The sequence below is a fragment of the Danio rerio genome, chromosome 12 (assembly GCF_052040795.2).
Source record: "Danio rerio strain M-AB ecotype USA chromosome 12, GRCz13ab, whole genome shotgun sequence".
Classification (NCBI taxonomy): domain Eukaryota; kingdom Metazoa; phylum Chordata; class Actinopteri; order Cypriniformes; family Danionidae; genus Danio; species Danio rerio.
Window position 1 is genome coordinate 12569756 of NC_141032.1, and position 16242 is coordinate 12585997.

The window sequence follows — 16242 nt, forward strand, 5'->3', positions numbered from 1 at the left end:
CTATTTACATTTGCACACTAGTTACTTCATTTCTTAAAACAATTAGTCATTTGTGCACATCATAGTAGCAGTTTCTCATTCCTTCCAACAAATTGCAAATACTTTTGGACATACATGAACTGCTTTCATACAACTCTGCAGTATTATAACATTAACATTTGCTTATGTCATTTCAGTCAAAATTAACTTGTGAATGTTGAATAGTCATTCCATATAAAACTAATAGTCCTCATTTTTATTTCTGGAGTCATTACATACAAAAATGTTAAACTAGTTGTCAAAATCTGTCAAGGAAATCTTTTTTTCTTCTGAAAATGTCTTCTAAATTGAACAATTTAATGAATGATTTGCAGACCTGTGTTGTGACGCTCAATAATCAGGACGTGGAACCCATTTGCAAGTGAAAGTGTTTTAATGATGATCACAGGAAAATAGACAGAGAAAATGGTGAGTGGCTGGAAGTACACAGTATTATTAGCAGAAATAAACAGTAGCGATCTGGGTCGGCAGCGCTGATAGAAAGTTCATGACACTCGTCAACAGAGTGGATCAAACAGTCATCATCAAAGGAACCGGAAGCATCAGAGAGTGCAACGAGGAATCAACCGAGCCACTCACCACCAGCGAGAATCAGCGAGAGGATCCTGACAAAAGACAAAGCGCCGTGAGCATACAACGAACTGACAAAGTGAGAGAGGAACGCTGAACATTTATAGGCACAAAAATGCGCTACACCTGTACAGCCGAGCGGTGACACGCAATAGTTCCGGTAACAATGATCATGTGACCGTTCAGCTGATGACATGAAAACAAACACCCACTGACAGGCACGCGACTCCCACACAAACACAGAGAGAGAGAAGCACACATACTTAGAAACACATACCATAATAATGAACTGTCACACAACGCAGATACTTCAAATAAAGAGCAGATAGATCCACAATGTGTATGTTGTTGGTCCAGTTCCAATATGTACTCCAATATTGTTTACAGTTGTGCACGTCTCTACCCAAAGGAAGTTTATGTTTGTTATAAATAAGGGTGTATTTATTCTTTTGCACAATGCTGTGAATAAGTTAGAATTGCAAAGAGCATAAAAATGTGAAACATACATATTCAGTGTCTTGTACTCAGATACCTAACTAAATGCAATAATGTCTAACTTTATGCCTACTGTAGTTTTTAAATGGCTGTGCATATAGTATATAGTGCTGTCTTGAGCACTTTCAGGAAGTGTCTCCAAAATCAGTTTTGCATTGAAAAAAATGTACTGAGTAAAGTGTCATAATGAAACATGACAAAGCCATTTGACTATCTTGTTCATAAACAATGGTGTCAGGACCTTTCATCTTGATGACACTGACACTTTCATTGACATGAATACTTGCTTTTGAGGAATGAGCTATCCATTTTGAGAAAGTTACAGGCTTTTGCAGGTTATCAACCAGGTTTTGCAGTTTGTACTAATTGTTTTGAGAATTGCATGAACTGTTATGCAAATGTAAATAGTGTTGTGAGAAATGCATTAAAGCCATTGAGAAAAAAACTGTAAATTTGTCTTTTGAGAGCAAAAGTGGTAGTAAGCCACTGTTTACTTTTTCTATCGTTTGGTTTGATCGAGGACTTGTTTATCAGATTTTCCTAGATGTGCATATACTGATGTTTTTCATTCTCTAGGTGAACAATTAATCTGTGCAAGTTAATCAGTTCACAGCAAGAAGGTCGCTGCTTCGATCCTCGGCTCCTTGGCGTTTCTGTGTGGAGTTTGCATGCTCTCCCTGCGTTCATGTGGGTTTCCTCCGGGTGCTCCGGTTTCCCCCAAAGACATGCGGTACAGGTGAATTGGGTAGGCTAAATTGTCTGTAGTGTATGAGTGTGTGTGTGAATGTGTGTGTGGATGTTTTCCAGAGATGGGTTGCGGCTGGAAGGGCATCCGCTGCGTAAAAACTAGCTGGATAAGTTGGCGGTTCATTCCGCTGTGGCGACCCTGGATTAATAAATAAAAAAAAAAACTGTTTGTTTTAGTAATCTTCAATTAAAGAACAAGCAATTGGTTTTGCATTCGATCCTTCCCTGTTGATGTCAGTTTGACAACTTCAGTCACAATATACTTAACCACGTCCCTCTTACCGTTAGTTTGCTATGAGGGAATGGAAAGCTCCGCCTCCTACTTAATATTCCTGCTTCAGTTGGAAATGCATCAACATATTGTAATAAAAGTCTCACCAACTTCTGGTTTACCTGCACTCTAAACTGAACAGAATCAAACCTAAGTGATCTTCAACAGTGTCATCTTTATTCAGTTGAACATAATCTGTCACGTATAATGAAAGTTCAGAGGGATCCAAGTGCGAGTTAACAAAAATAATATTTATTGACAAAGTCAAACAAAAATCAAGTAAGGAATGGTGCTAGTGCTAGGAGGGATCGGGCAGGAATCAGACGGGAAAACAGGGTCCAGAAAATAGTCCTCGGATCCTACGCACACAGACAGAATAGCACACCATAAGCACACATAACGAACTGACAAAGACACACAGAAAACGTGGCTCATATATAGACCTGAATATGAGCCTCAGCTGGCGAGCTCATCAGGCCAGCTGAGTGCCGTCATCACACGTGATCAAAACAAATACACGAGGAGAACAAAAACAAACCAACGTGATCAAACAGACACTCCGGAAAAGCGCACAAACCTGCAACCGTGACATTACCCCTCTCTCAAGAGCACCTCCTGGTGCTCCCAGAAGCGCTTACCTGGCGATTGTAATCATCGATAAGAGAGTGATCCAATATGTCCTTTGCAGGCACCCAAGTTCTCTCCTCCGCACCGTAACCTTCCCAGTCCACCAAGTACTGAAATCCTCGCCCCCTCCGTCTCGAGTCCAGAATGCGCTTAACCGAATAAACGGTCTCCCCATCTACGAGACGCGGCGGGGGGGGAACCGGAGTGGGCGGGTTAATCGCCGTATGAAAAACGGGCTTTAATTTAGAAACGTGAAACACGGGATGTATTCTCCTGTACGCTGGAGGAAGTTTAAGGCGGACTGCCACCGGACTAATGATCTTGATGACAGTGAATGGGCCAATAAATTTAGGTGCAAGTTTATTACATACGGAACGCAAGGGAATATTCTTAGTTGAAAGCCACACTTTTTGACCGACGACGTAAACGGGAGGCTTCGACCGGTGGCGATCGGCTTTAGCCTTGGTGCGCGCACCCACTTGGAGGAGGGTCTGTCTGGCCCTATTCCAAGTGCGTCGACACCTCTGGACAAAGGCGTGGGCGGAGGGAACCGCGACTTCGGATTCCAGACTGGGAAAAGCTGGTGGCTGGTAACCTAAGCTACACTGAAACGGAGAAAGGCCCGTAGCCGACACTGGTAATGAATTGTGTGCGTACTCCACCCATGGGAGCTGCTGACTCCAAGAGGAGGGATTCTGGGAAACCAAACAACGTAACATGCGCTCGAGATCTTGGTTGGCCCTTTCGGTTTGTCCGTTACTCTGAGGATGAAAACCAGAAGAAAGACTTACAGTCGCTCCCAATAAATGACAGAATTCTCTCCAAAATTTAGAGACAAACTGGGGTCCCCTGTCAGAAACCACATCCGTCGGGAGGCCATGAATGCGAAAGACGTGATTAATGACAGCATCCGCTGTCTCTCTGGCTCAGGGTAATTTGGGCAGAGGAATAAAATGAGTAGCCTTCGAGAACCGGTCCACAACGGTCAAAACAGCCGTATTGCCACCAGATGGCGGGAGACCGGTGACGAAATCTAGCGAAATGTGCGACCAGGGTCTCGAAGGCACTGACAGCGGCTGAAGGAGTCCAGCGGGAGGGCGATTAGAAGTCTTAGAAACAGCACAAACAGAACAGGCCAAAACAAACTCCCTTTAATTTAGAAACGTGAAACACGGGATGTATTCTCCTGTACGCTGGAGGAAGTTTAAGGCGGACTGCCACCGGACTAATGATCTTGATGACAGTGAATGGGCCAATAAATTTAGGTGCAAGTTTATTACATACGGAACGCAAGGGAATATTCTTAGTTGAAAGCCACACTTTTTGACCGACGACGTAAACGGGAGGCTTCGACCGGTGGCGATCGGCTTTAGCCTTGGTGCGCGCACCCACTTGGAGGAGGGTCTGTCTGGCCCTATTCCAAGTGCGTCGACACCTCTGGACAAAGGCGTGGGCGGAGGGAACCGCGACTTCGGATTCCAGACTGGGAAAAGCTGGTGGCTGGTAACCTAAGCTACACTGAAACGGAGAAAGGCCCGTAGCCGACACTGGTAATGAATTGTGTGCGTACTCCACCCATGGGAGCTGCTGACTCCAAGAGGAGGGATTCTGGGAAACCAAACAACGTAACATGCGCTCGAGATCTTGGTTGGCCCTTTCGGTTTGTCCGTTACTCTGAGGATGAAAACCAGAAGAAAGACTTACAGTCGCTCCCAATAAATGACAGAATTCTCTCCAAAATTTAGAGACAAACTGGGGTCCCCTGTCAGAAACCACATGCGTCGGGAGGCCATGAATGCGAAAGACGTGATTAATGACAGCATCCGCTGTCTCTCTGGCTCAGGGTAATTTGGGCAGAGGAATAAAATGAGTAGCCTTCGAGAACCGGTCCACAACGGTCAAAACAGCCGTATTGCCACCAGATGGCGGGAGACCGGTGACGAAATCTAGCGAAATGTGCGACCAGGGTCTCGAAGGCACTGACAGCGGCTGAAGGAGTCCAGCGGGAGGGCGATTAGAAGTCTTAGAAACAGCACAAACAGAACAGGCCAAAACAAACTCGCGTATGTCCCGTGCCATAGCTGGCCACCAGAATCGCTGTTTAACTAAGAATAATGTACGACTCACCCCTGGATGACAAGCCACTTTGGAGGAATGTCCCCATCGAATGACGTCAGACCGAATCCCCTCCGGCACAAACAATCGACTAGGTGGGCATCCGACCGGGGGCGTTACCCCGTCCAGGGCTGTGCGGACCCTGCTCTCGATCTCCCATGTCACTGCAGAAATACAAATCCTCTGGGGAACGATGGGCTCAAGAGACGTATTGCGCTCGGAAGAATCAAAAAGACGGGATAACGCGTTGGGCTTGATGTTTTTGGAACCCGGTCGATAAGAGATGGTAAAGTCGAAACGTCCGAAAAATAATGCCCACCGAGCCTGCCTGGAGCTGAGTCGTTTGGCGGACCTGATGTATTCGAGGTTCTTATGATCGGTCCAAACGATAAAGGGAACCCCCGAACCCTCCAACCAATGACGCCACTCCTCCAAAGCGAGTTTGACAGCCAACAACTCCCTATTACCAATGTCGTAGTTTCGTTCTGCGGGAGATAATCGTGAGAGAAAAACGCGCACGGATGTATTCTGTCATCCGAGGCGGCGCGCTGGGACAGGATAGCGCCCACCCCCACCTCTGACGCGTCAACCTCCACCACAAACTGCCGGGAGGGATCAGGTGTCACTAAAATGGGAGCTGAAACAAAGCGGCTCTTTAGATTGGAGAATGCAGCCTGTGCTGCGCTCGACCACCTGAAGGGAGTTTTGGAGGAGGTCAAGGACGTCAGAGGGGCGGCGAGCTGGCTGAAATTGCGAATAAAACGCCGGTAAAAATTGGCGAAGCCCAGAAATCTCTGCAGGGCCTTACGAGACTCCGGAATTGGCCAATTTACCACAGCCTGAACCTTCTCTGGATCCATGCGCACCCCCTCGACTGACACAATGTGTCCTAGAAAGGGAACAGACTGTGCATGGAACACGCATTTCTCCGCCTTGACAAAAAGCCCATTCTCTAGCAGCCGCTGAAGCACTCGCCTGACGTGCTGCACATGTTCCTGGAGAGAACGAGAAAAAATCAGAATGTCATCCAGGTAGACATAAATAAACTGATCTATCATGTCTCGCAACACGTCATTTACGAGTGCTTGGAAAACTGCAGGAGCATTAGAAAGCCCGAACGGAAGAACACAATATTCAAAATGCCCCCTGGGGGTCAAAAACGCAGTTTTCCACTCATGACCCTGCTTCATGCGAACCAAATGATATGCGTTACGGAGATCTAATTTCGTGAAAAACGAAGCCCCCTGCAGACGCTCGAACGCTGAAGACATCAGCGGCAAAGGATACGTATTCTTCACCGTGATGCTGTTCAGCCCTCGATAGTCAATGCAGGGTCTAAGAGACCCATCCTTCTTTTTCACGAAAAAAAACCCCGCCCCCGCCGGTGAAGAAGAGGGCCGTATGATCTTGGCCGCTAGAGAATCAGAAATATATTTCTCCATGGCCTCCCTCTCAGGAATAGAAAGAGAGTATAACTTGCCTTTGGGCGGAGACGTACCTGGCAATAAATCTATAGCACAGTCATAGGGACGGTGAGGAGGCAGAGAAGCAGCTCGAGACTTACTGAACACTCTCTTCAGGTCGAGGTACTCACTGGGCACGTTTGACAGGTCCATGCGCTCCTCCTGAAACACAGAACAAGAAACAGCAGAACGAGCAGACGAAAGACAAGACTGATGACAGTTCTCACTCCACGAAAATATAGTATTAAGACCCCAGTTAATATGAGGCTTATGAAGAATTAACCAAGGATGACCTAAAACCACCGGTGTGTTGGAACAGTCTGTTAAAAAAAATGAAATGTTTTCAACATGATTTCCAGACGTGATCAGTTTTATGGGTTTAGTGGAGTGAGTGATAGTGGGAAGGGAAAGTCCGCTGAGTGCGCATACTGCAATGGGTTGTGCCAGAGCTATAACCGGAAGTTTAAAACTGAAAGCAAAACTGGAGTCTATGAAATTTCCCTCCGCCCCGGAATCGACAAGGGCGTGGGTGTTCTGACTTCCGGAACCCCATGTTATGGTGACAGGTAGTAATGTGGCCGCCGCAGAGGATTTGTCCAAACTGATTTCACCCATCAGTAACCTCTTACCTACTGATGGGTGTTGTCTTTTACGGGACAGGAAGCCACCCGATGCCCCGCCCCCCCGCAGTAAAGGCAGAGTCCCTCAGTTCTCCGACGACGCTTCTCCTGCAAGGATAAGCGGGATCTGCCCAGCTGCATGGGCTCCGGGTCAGCGCTACTCATCTCCGGCGCCACCGCCGAGACCGGAAGCTCAGGAACAGGATCCGGAAATCTGTCATGCCTCAAGCGACTCTCACGGCGGAGCAGTCTGGAATCCACCCGGATAGCCAGATCCACTAATTCGTCCAGCGTCTTAGGCAGATCTAAAGAGTAGATCTCATCCTGGAGCCGATCCGAAAGCCCATGTAGAAACATGTCCCATTGAGCCTCCGCGTTCCAACCGCTTTCAGCAGCCAACGTGCGGAACTCGATTGAATAGTCCGCCACGCTCCGATTCCCCTGGCGGAGCTCAGCAAGGACTCGGGCGGCCTCTCTCCCTGAGGCGGCCCTATCAAAGACCTTCTTGAGTTCTTTGGAGAAAAGATCGAAGGATGAACAACACGGAAGCTTTTTCTCCCAAGCTGTGGTACCCCATTGGGCTGCTCTTCCAGACAAGAGGGTGATTACGAACACCACCTTGGACTGCTCAGATGAAAACAAGGATGGCTGCAGGGTGATGTACAGGGAGCATTTGGCCAGGAAGGACCGACACAAGTGCGGCTCTCCAGCATAACAGGTCGGAGGAGGAAGGCGAGGCTCAGCAGCGCGGCTAGCGTTAGCAATAACTGGCGCAGGTACCACCTCCGGGGCTGGTGCAGGAGCCGCTTGAGCTGCTCCAGAACCCAGCTGTTGAACCTGCGTCGTGAGCAGTGAAACCTGCTCAACCAGAGCCTGGATAGCCTGTGCGGTGGTGGCCAACGCTTCATCTTGGCGATCGATCCGGGCATTGCTGTTTGTGAGGAATTCTGAAATCTGTGATGCACTCGCTGGATCCATGGTGAAGGTCAGTTCGTTCTGTCACGTATAATGAAAGTTCAGAGGGATCCAAGTGCGAGTTAACAAAAATAATATTTATTGACAAAGTCAAACAAAAATCAAGTAAGGAATGGTGCTAGTGCTAGGAGGGATCGGGCAGGAATCAGACGGGAAAACAGGGTCCAGAAAATAGTCCTCGGATCCTACGCACACAGACAGAATAGCACACCATAAGCACACATAACGAACTGACAAAGACACACAGAAAACGTGGCTCATATATAGACCTGAATATGAGCCTCAGCTGGCGAGCTCATCAGGCCAGCTGAGTGCCGTCATCACACGTGATCAAAACAAATACACGAGGAGAACAAAAACAAACCAACGTGATCAAACAGACACTCCGGAAAAGCGCACAAACCTGCAACCGTGACATAATCAGTCATAATTTAACCTGAATTACACCAGGATTCTACCACTAATCTGATATGCTTGAGTGTTTCCACAATCTGAAATATTGTTACGGCTTTTGATTCTCTTTTCTTGATCTGTGTTAATTAGCTTTACCACAATCAACATTGTAAAAAGTATTATAGAAATAAAGGTGAAAATGAAGCACATAATGTATACATCAAGAATGACCAACCCTGTTCAAGGAGATCTACTTTCCTGCAGATTTCAGTTGCAACCCATATCAAACATACCTGCCTGTAGTGGTGTAAGGGATCACATATGTCACTGTTTGGATCACATTATCGTTTTTCAATCACGAATCGGAAATTTTTGGATCAGCCAAAAAGTTATTTGGGTAACACTTTATAATAACTACACACTATAAATAATTTATTAAGCGTTATCAAATGGTGAATTCATTATTTGTTAAGCATTAACTACATTAATAAACTTTAGTAAGCAGTTTATAACTGCAGCTACAAATGCTCTATTCTTGACTTATAAGCACCTATATAATGTGCTTAATAATTGTACTTTCATACTTTGCTAATGATTTATTTTTTATTACTAAATTAAGTATTGCATTATTTACAAACCAGTTGTATTTAAGAGTAGTTGAGGGTTTTTAGAATAATTCAGAATGTGTTAGTAAATGATTAATAAACTATTGAAATCAACGTTTATATGTCTTATTATTCAGGCATATATTAATGGTTACTATGTATGTTAGTAAAGGCTTTATTAACTCAACTTCATCTAGTTTTGTGACCTAATCTAAAGTGAGGACTATTTATGCTTTATAAATCCCTTATAAATGACAAATAAAAGCTCAGTTAAATTCTACACAGGAAAAATGACATTATTCATTTCTCTTCATTTAAAGATACACAAATGAAAATCTACTTCAAATGAAAAATAAATCTTTGCAACCTTATCTAAAATAAAATAACTTTAGAGTTTAACATATCATTTTATTATATTGTTAAATTATTATATTGTTGTTGTTGTTTTATCCAGTTTTATTTCATATTTTGACACTCCTGTTATTCAGCAATGTTTAAACTTTACAGTAATTTTACTTTTTATAAAAGATTGCAAAGATTATTGTTCATTTGATTCTGAGCTTTTAATTGTCATTTATAATGGATTTATAAAGCATGAATAACCCTCACTTTAGATTAGGTCACAAAACTGCATGAAGTTGAGTTAATAAAGCATTTATTAACATATTAGTTAATTATTAGTATATGCCTGAATAATAAGATATATAAATGTTGATTTCATTTTTTTATTAATCATTTACTAACTCATTCTGGATGATCCTAAAAAACCCCAACTACTCTTTAATACAACCAGTTTGTAAATAATGTGATACTTAATTTAGTAATGAAAAATAAATCATTAACTAAGTATGAAAATACAATTATTAAGCACATTATATAGGTGCTTATAAGTCAAGAATAGAGCATTTGTAGCTGCAGTTATAAACTGCTTACTAAAGTTTATTAATGTAGAGTTAATGCTTAACAGATAATAAATTCACTAGATGCTAATGCTTAGTTAATGATTTATAGTGTGTAGTTATTATAAAGTGTTACCGTTATTTGCTTTTTATTTATTACAAAAACAAGTGCAAGAAACTTTTGATTTTAACAAACAGAAATTAAACCTGTAATTTTATTAGAAATAAAATAAAGAAATAATCAGCTAAATAAAAATAAATTGTAAAATATTCAGTACTGTGAAAAATTCACTGTTACTATTACTGTTGCTGATCATGCTATATGTATAAAGTGTATATTTAAGTATATATATGTATATTTGTATAGGTATATTTAAATGTATATTTTTCATTTTCAATAAATAATTCAGTCATTCACTTATAAAACTTTGTTTCATATTTCAGTGACGTATTTTTAATGGCAGGTTGTTGCCACCTATTGGTTGAAAAATGTAATTGCTGCCTACAACTTTCATTTTTGAGTGACATTAAATGCACAAGATGTTAATTTTAATCTTTACCCTAAACATCAGTGGTTTTATCTAAACTATAAACTGTTACCCCAGTACTTCTGTGTTTATTTGACTGTTTGTAACTTCAAAACTAGCTCAAAAGATTAAAGATATATACAAATCACTATCATTTATAATTTATGTTGCGTGGGTGTTGAGATCCCGATCTTTTAATGATTAATTGTGAAGGTTTACACTGAACACATTATTGCAGGCTAAATAAGTAACACATGCCAAATAACCTACCATAACTTCTTCAGTCATCATTATATTTTACAGGAAAGCTTAAATGATTTCATACATGTGATTTGAATGACGCGAGAGGTGATCTCTCTGCAACCGTTACAAATTTAGGATTAATCTACAAGTGAAAAAAATGTGGGTCACATGCATTCTGAACCGTAGGTTGTGATCCGTATGAATCATGGATCAACCGTGATCCATTACACCCCTACCTGCCTGTAATTATCGAGTGCTGTTTAGGTCTTAATTAATTAGTTCAGGTGTGTTTGATCAGGGTTGGAGCTAAAATCTGCAGGAAGGTAGATCTCGAGTAACAGCGTAGGTCACCCCTGGTATGCAGTACAAATTTCCTGATGTCCCTCATACACTTTAAATTGTCTTTGCATCATAATTAATCAACAAGATGTCAACCCTGAACCTGGTCTTTGTTCAAAGTCAGAAAAGCAACGAGGAGATAGATCAAGAATGACAACACATTACTGAAGACAGCAAAAAATAGATGCTTGTGATGATGAGTGCATACGTTTAAGAACAAAAAAAAAATTGGAATGAGTAAAAATAAATTTTGTATTTCATAAATATTGGAGAGAAGTTTGTAGACACCAGATAAGAATCATTGAAACAATGCATACAGGTGGTGGGTTCAGTAAAAAACCCAGGTCTATCACTGATCAACTGATTAAATAAACTGAATTCCTGATTTCCAATCCTGATCTCAAACTTTGTTTATTTGAGGTGACCTTTAAATCATGATATTTTGTGCTGTTGCCTTTCAACCTACATTGTCCATTACTGGACACATCTGGTTTCGCCGTCTACCTGGCATCTATGATTCGGGAAATGCCATTATCCACAGTGAATCTGAAAAGCAGAATGCTGTTGAAGACACTAGAGAAAAGAACATAACAAGACACCAAAATCCCAATTTATTCTCCACGGGCAACAAATTACCATTACAGACTCATTTAAATCCCTGGGCTCTCTTCCTGAAGCACATATCACAGAGCACCTTGTCAGATAGACACTCCAAACATTGTGCTATTTCAGACAATTAAGGGGAAAAAAATCAGTCAGTCAGCACCTTCTACTTTTTATGCTGCTATTGTGGAGAGGTGCAGAAGTAAATAGCCTATAGTTTATACCAGGTCTTAGCACATGGCATCTTTGACATCAGAAAATGTGGAAAATATGTTTTTGTTTATTTTTTTTCTGTGCTGAGTATACTGGCAAAAAGTCATTTTAGCTTACTAGCAAAGTTTTCTTTATTAAAATGTTGCAAACCAAACATGTTGCCTCCAAACTTTGTCATTGAGGGAGTTTAAATTATAAGTGTATTCTAAAGAAATACACCATAAACCTTTTGTTACTGTTCAGGCATCCAGCATTTATTGCATGTAAGCCCACAGAATGGATTTTCAACTATCCTGTTTTTTATTAAATCAGTCAGGAGGTACAGTAAATCACAACATTACAAACTTTGGTTTAAGGAAAAAAAATATTTACAATCCAATAAAAAAGCATTGTTATGCCTATAACATTTTTGTTGTGATTGCCAGTAGGCTGCTGGAGAACACTCTCTGCTATTCTCCTGGACTGCAACTCCCATTACACATTGCGCTATTCTACTGCTACAGCTGTTGACAATCTGAACTTAGTTTTTTTTGATCCTGTGTTTTGGCTTGCTTGATTCATGATTGTTTGCTTTCTGCTTCAACTCATTGCCTGTTTCTTGGATTACATTTTGCTGGATTATACTTGACATTAGTGATAGGAAGTTCATATCTTTTCCATAGATCTTCATCAGATCTTTCAGACAGTCCATTTTAATGAACCGATTTACACTTTTACACTATAATGTAATGACGTCATCCTGAATGACAATCCTCCATGTTAAAACATCACCATGATCACAAAAGTTTCTTACATTCAGGTTTTGCAATCCAAATAAAGTATGATTCACTTACTATTTAAATTCCATTACAATTTTCCTTTCTGAAATAAACTTACATGAAACTAGATCATAAACTGCATTTCGTTGCATTGTACTTGTACATGTGTAATGACAATAAAGTTGAATCTAATCTAATCTAATCTAAATCTAAAATATTGTTGAGTTTGGTTCAGACAGTACTGTGCTGCAATGTACTATGTTTGTTTGATTCACCACCTGCTGAATCATGCATATGCAGTATTATCAGCTTACCGGTTCTCGAATCTGATCTCAGAGTGCTGTTCTAGTAACTGAATAAATCAAGATAATAGGTTTATTGCTAGTCATGAATATCAGACATGTTAAAAAGTAAGTTGTTTGTTGATAAGTGCATACTAAACCATTTCAATTCAATTCAGTTTTGGTGAACTGGTTTGACTGGTTCACTTGGAAGATTTGGTTAAAAAAAAAAAATCGCATCACTGCACTGTAGTGAAAAAAAATTCTTGCTGACTAACTTTTTTAGTTAAATAAGGTTATTTTTTCTAGTCATCTCAACTTACATCAAACTGACTAAAATATTAAGTTAAACTTTGCAAAAGAAAAAAAAACTAATTAACTAATAAAAGTTAGAGCAACATAAAAATATTTGTTTTCATGACTTTTTATCATTACATCTTTTACTTTACGTGTACTTGACATTTTAGTTTGCTTGTATTTTGACCCCTGTCTGTCTGACCATCCAGCTTTATAATTAAGCTGTGTTTGGATTTCTTTCAAAATAAATGTTGCTTGATACTACATGACAACATTCAATGCAGTATGTATTTTATAGTACACATACTTGTAAGAAACTGGGTTATGTACAGTAGTTAAAGGGTTAGTTAATGTAAATAAAAAATTTGCCAATAATTCACTCTCACGCTGAAAAAACTGTTCAGAATGGAATTAATGAAATAAACTTAAATTATTTTATTTTTATCACAACTCTGGTGAATGAAGAAGTCCTGTCATGAATCAATGTGTTTTTAGAAGAAATATCCATACAACTTCGTAAACAGATTGTAGCCTGATCTCACAAGGAAATATAACTTATTGTGAGAATAGTGATTCATTTGAACAAATTCACTCATTTTTATTGGTATGAAAATGTCTGATAAACCTACCCCTCATTAAGAGATGAGCAATACTAAAATGTACAAATGAGATCATACAAATAAATACAGTTAGATTCTATATCAAAAGTTTCGAATTGCACTGAGCTTTGAACCATACTCATATCAATGCACATCTGCTGGAAATGCAGTCTCATATAACAAACTCAAGCTCATTCTGAAAACGTACTGATATATACATTTCTGGAGAGTGCCAAATACGTCCCAGGAGGTACTTTTTTTCAGTTTTAGTTTTTGCGAGTCCACCTGCTGTTTTTTTTAGCAAATCCTCCAGAGGCCACTGTTGACTGACTGACTGAATGACTTACTGATCAACTGACCCACCCTCCTCCTTTTCTAAACCCAACCCATGGTGTTTTCAAAAAACTGACCCACACACCCACTTCCTTAAACCACCCAACCTTAAAAAACAATCCAGAAAAAGAAAAGCCCTTGTCTGCTTTTTACCCAGTTTTCAAATTTTACTACATTATCACCCTGATATTTACTTGTTTACTTTTATTTTTGGCTTCTGTTTTTGTCTTACCCACTTTCTTTAATTGTTCTTCGCTGCACTCAAACCAGTGAGTCGTGGTCAGCTTCTCTCTGCGTCTCAAGTCCGCCAACGTACATGGCAAGCTACTGGACAAACGGGTAACAGCAGAAAAGCTGTCCATACAGAGGTAAGCTGTCAAGCTGGTAAGTGTAAAAAGAAACAATGTCATACAGCCCTGTAGCATTTGTTTTAAAGATGAAATGTAACCATGCTTATGGCTACATAATTTGCAATCTCCTGAAATGCATATAATGCTATGCTTTCAGAATGAGCCTATGTTGCTCATAACAGCTAGCTGAAGTTGCACAAAATTGTTTATAAATGTTAAATAGATGTTTCAAATATGTATTCAAGATTTTAATGATTTTGAATGTTTAAAAAAAACTGTTTTTCAGAACTTTATTGACAGCAGATGGTTTTCATACAACACACTCCTTAAATACGGCTTTCATTTCACTGAGGCAGATCTTATGAAATGTATAAATGAGACTGTACAGATTCATATGAATTAACCACTAATCCATCAACATGTAAAATTGTGACAAATTGCAATGAGATTGTCTTGTCATTCGGTGCAGATCCATCAGTCATATTTTGTGCTCATAACTCGTCCTGTCTCATATGATGACGAACCACCAAACATCCAGTAAAGCGTGTTCTGCTTCCCTAAACAACTGAGGTAAACGTGTGAAGGTAAAAAAACAACAACAACAACAACATGTAGTTGTGACAGCCAATGATTTATATGTTATTGTTTGCATGCATTTTTATGTATTTTGAGCTGTTTTTATCACAATAATCAATGTTTACATGAGAAACGCTAAGCAGATGTTGCGATTAGCTTATTATAAATAGCTTCTTTCCGTCTCATTATATGACCAAATCAACACTGGAATCCAATCAGTTATAATAACAAACAATCAACCAGATTAAAATGAGTTTTAAGAAAAACTCTAATTACTGTCAGACTTTCAAAATTTATATGAATATATATGAAACACTGGGGTTTAACAATGCCTTGGAAGAAGCAGTTAAAGGGTTAGTTCACTCAAAAAAATTAAATCATGTTTTTCTTACTAAACCTAACAATATAGACTTATTCTGAAAATGTAGTCCCTGTATACATTTCTGGAGCTTGTGAATTATGTTGCCAGAAGTACATCTGGCTGAATTTAATGCATGCAGTACAGCACATTCAGTGAGCGAGAGCAACTCTCTTCAAATCAACATGCATGATCACGTTCATTAAATTTGCTTAAACTTATCATTCTAAAGTGTATTTTACAAGCAAGGATTCTGACACAGCAACATGAAGCAGATACTTTAAAAAAGTTGTGTGTAAAGGCTGATTTATAGTTCTGCGATAAGCGCACCCTTATGCTACGGCGCAGCCTATGCATTAACCCATAGCCCTACTCCATGGCCGTCGACGTCGCTGACGTGCACCTCTCAAAAAATGTAACTACGCGTGACATCGACACGTAGCGCAAGCTCTGTAATTAGTCGGCTGGGCTAACTAGCGCTGACAAGTCTGGGTGGCACTAAGAACGGTGCGAGTGGCGCGAGCCCGATGGAGCGATTGTTTACAAGTGTGGAGTCCCGTGAAGGAGCAACGGATGGAAAGTTTTGCTTTGTGTTTACCTCTTAGTTAAAGTTGTAACTTTGTAGACCAACAGAGACAGCGTGCAGAAGTATGGAACAACAGTGGGAACAACAATGCTCCAATTTTAATATGATTAAGGCAATACTCTGATTAAGAGTCTACACTTGATTTTTGATTACCTTAAAGGACCACAGACACCTGTGTTGCGAAATGCAGAGTTTTTTTTTTCCATTTAACGTGCGGTATCAAATTTCATCAAAAGAGCACTGTTCCACCAGTCCTTACTTAATGCTCGCATCAAATACCTGTTTGTCATGGGGGCATGAATGAAATGTTCCTGAATGAAAGTGAAACTGCAGTTAAAGTTGAAAAATTAAAAATTAAAC

At 40.4% G+C, this 16242-nt stretch overlaps 1 long non-coding RNA gene across 1 annotated transcript; it reads right to left on the reverse strand.

The window, feature by feature from the left end:
- Nucleotides 1-393: 393 nt before the first annotated feature.
- On the reverse strand, nt 394-11356 carry LOC147841309 (uncharacterized). The gene is made up of 2 exons (XR_015503950.1): nt 9661-11356; nt 394-1644 (listed from the first exon to the last, which is right to left on the reverse strand). It is a non-coding gene; the product is annotated as an uncharacterized LOC147841309 (long non-coding RNA).
- Nucleotides 11357-16242: the final 4886 nt, after the last annotated feature.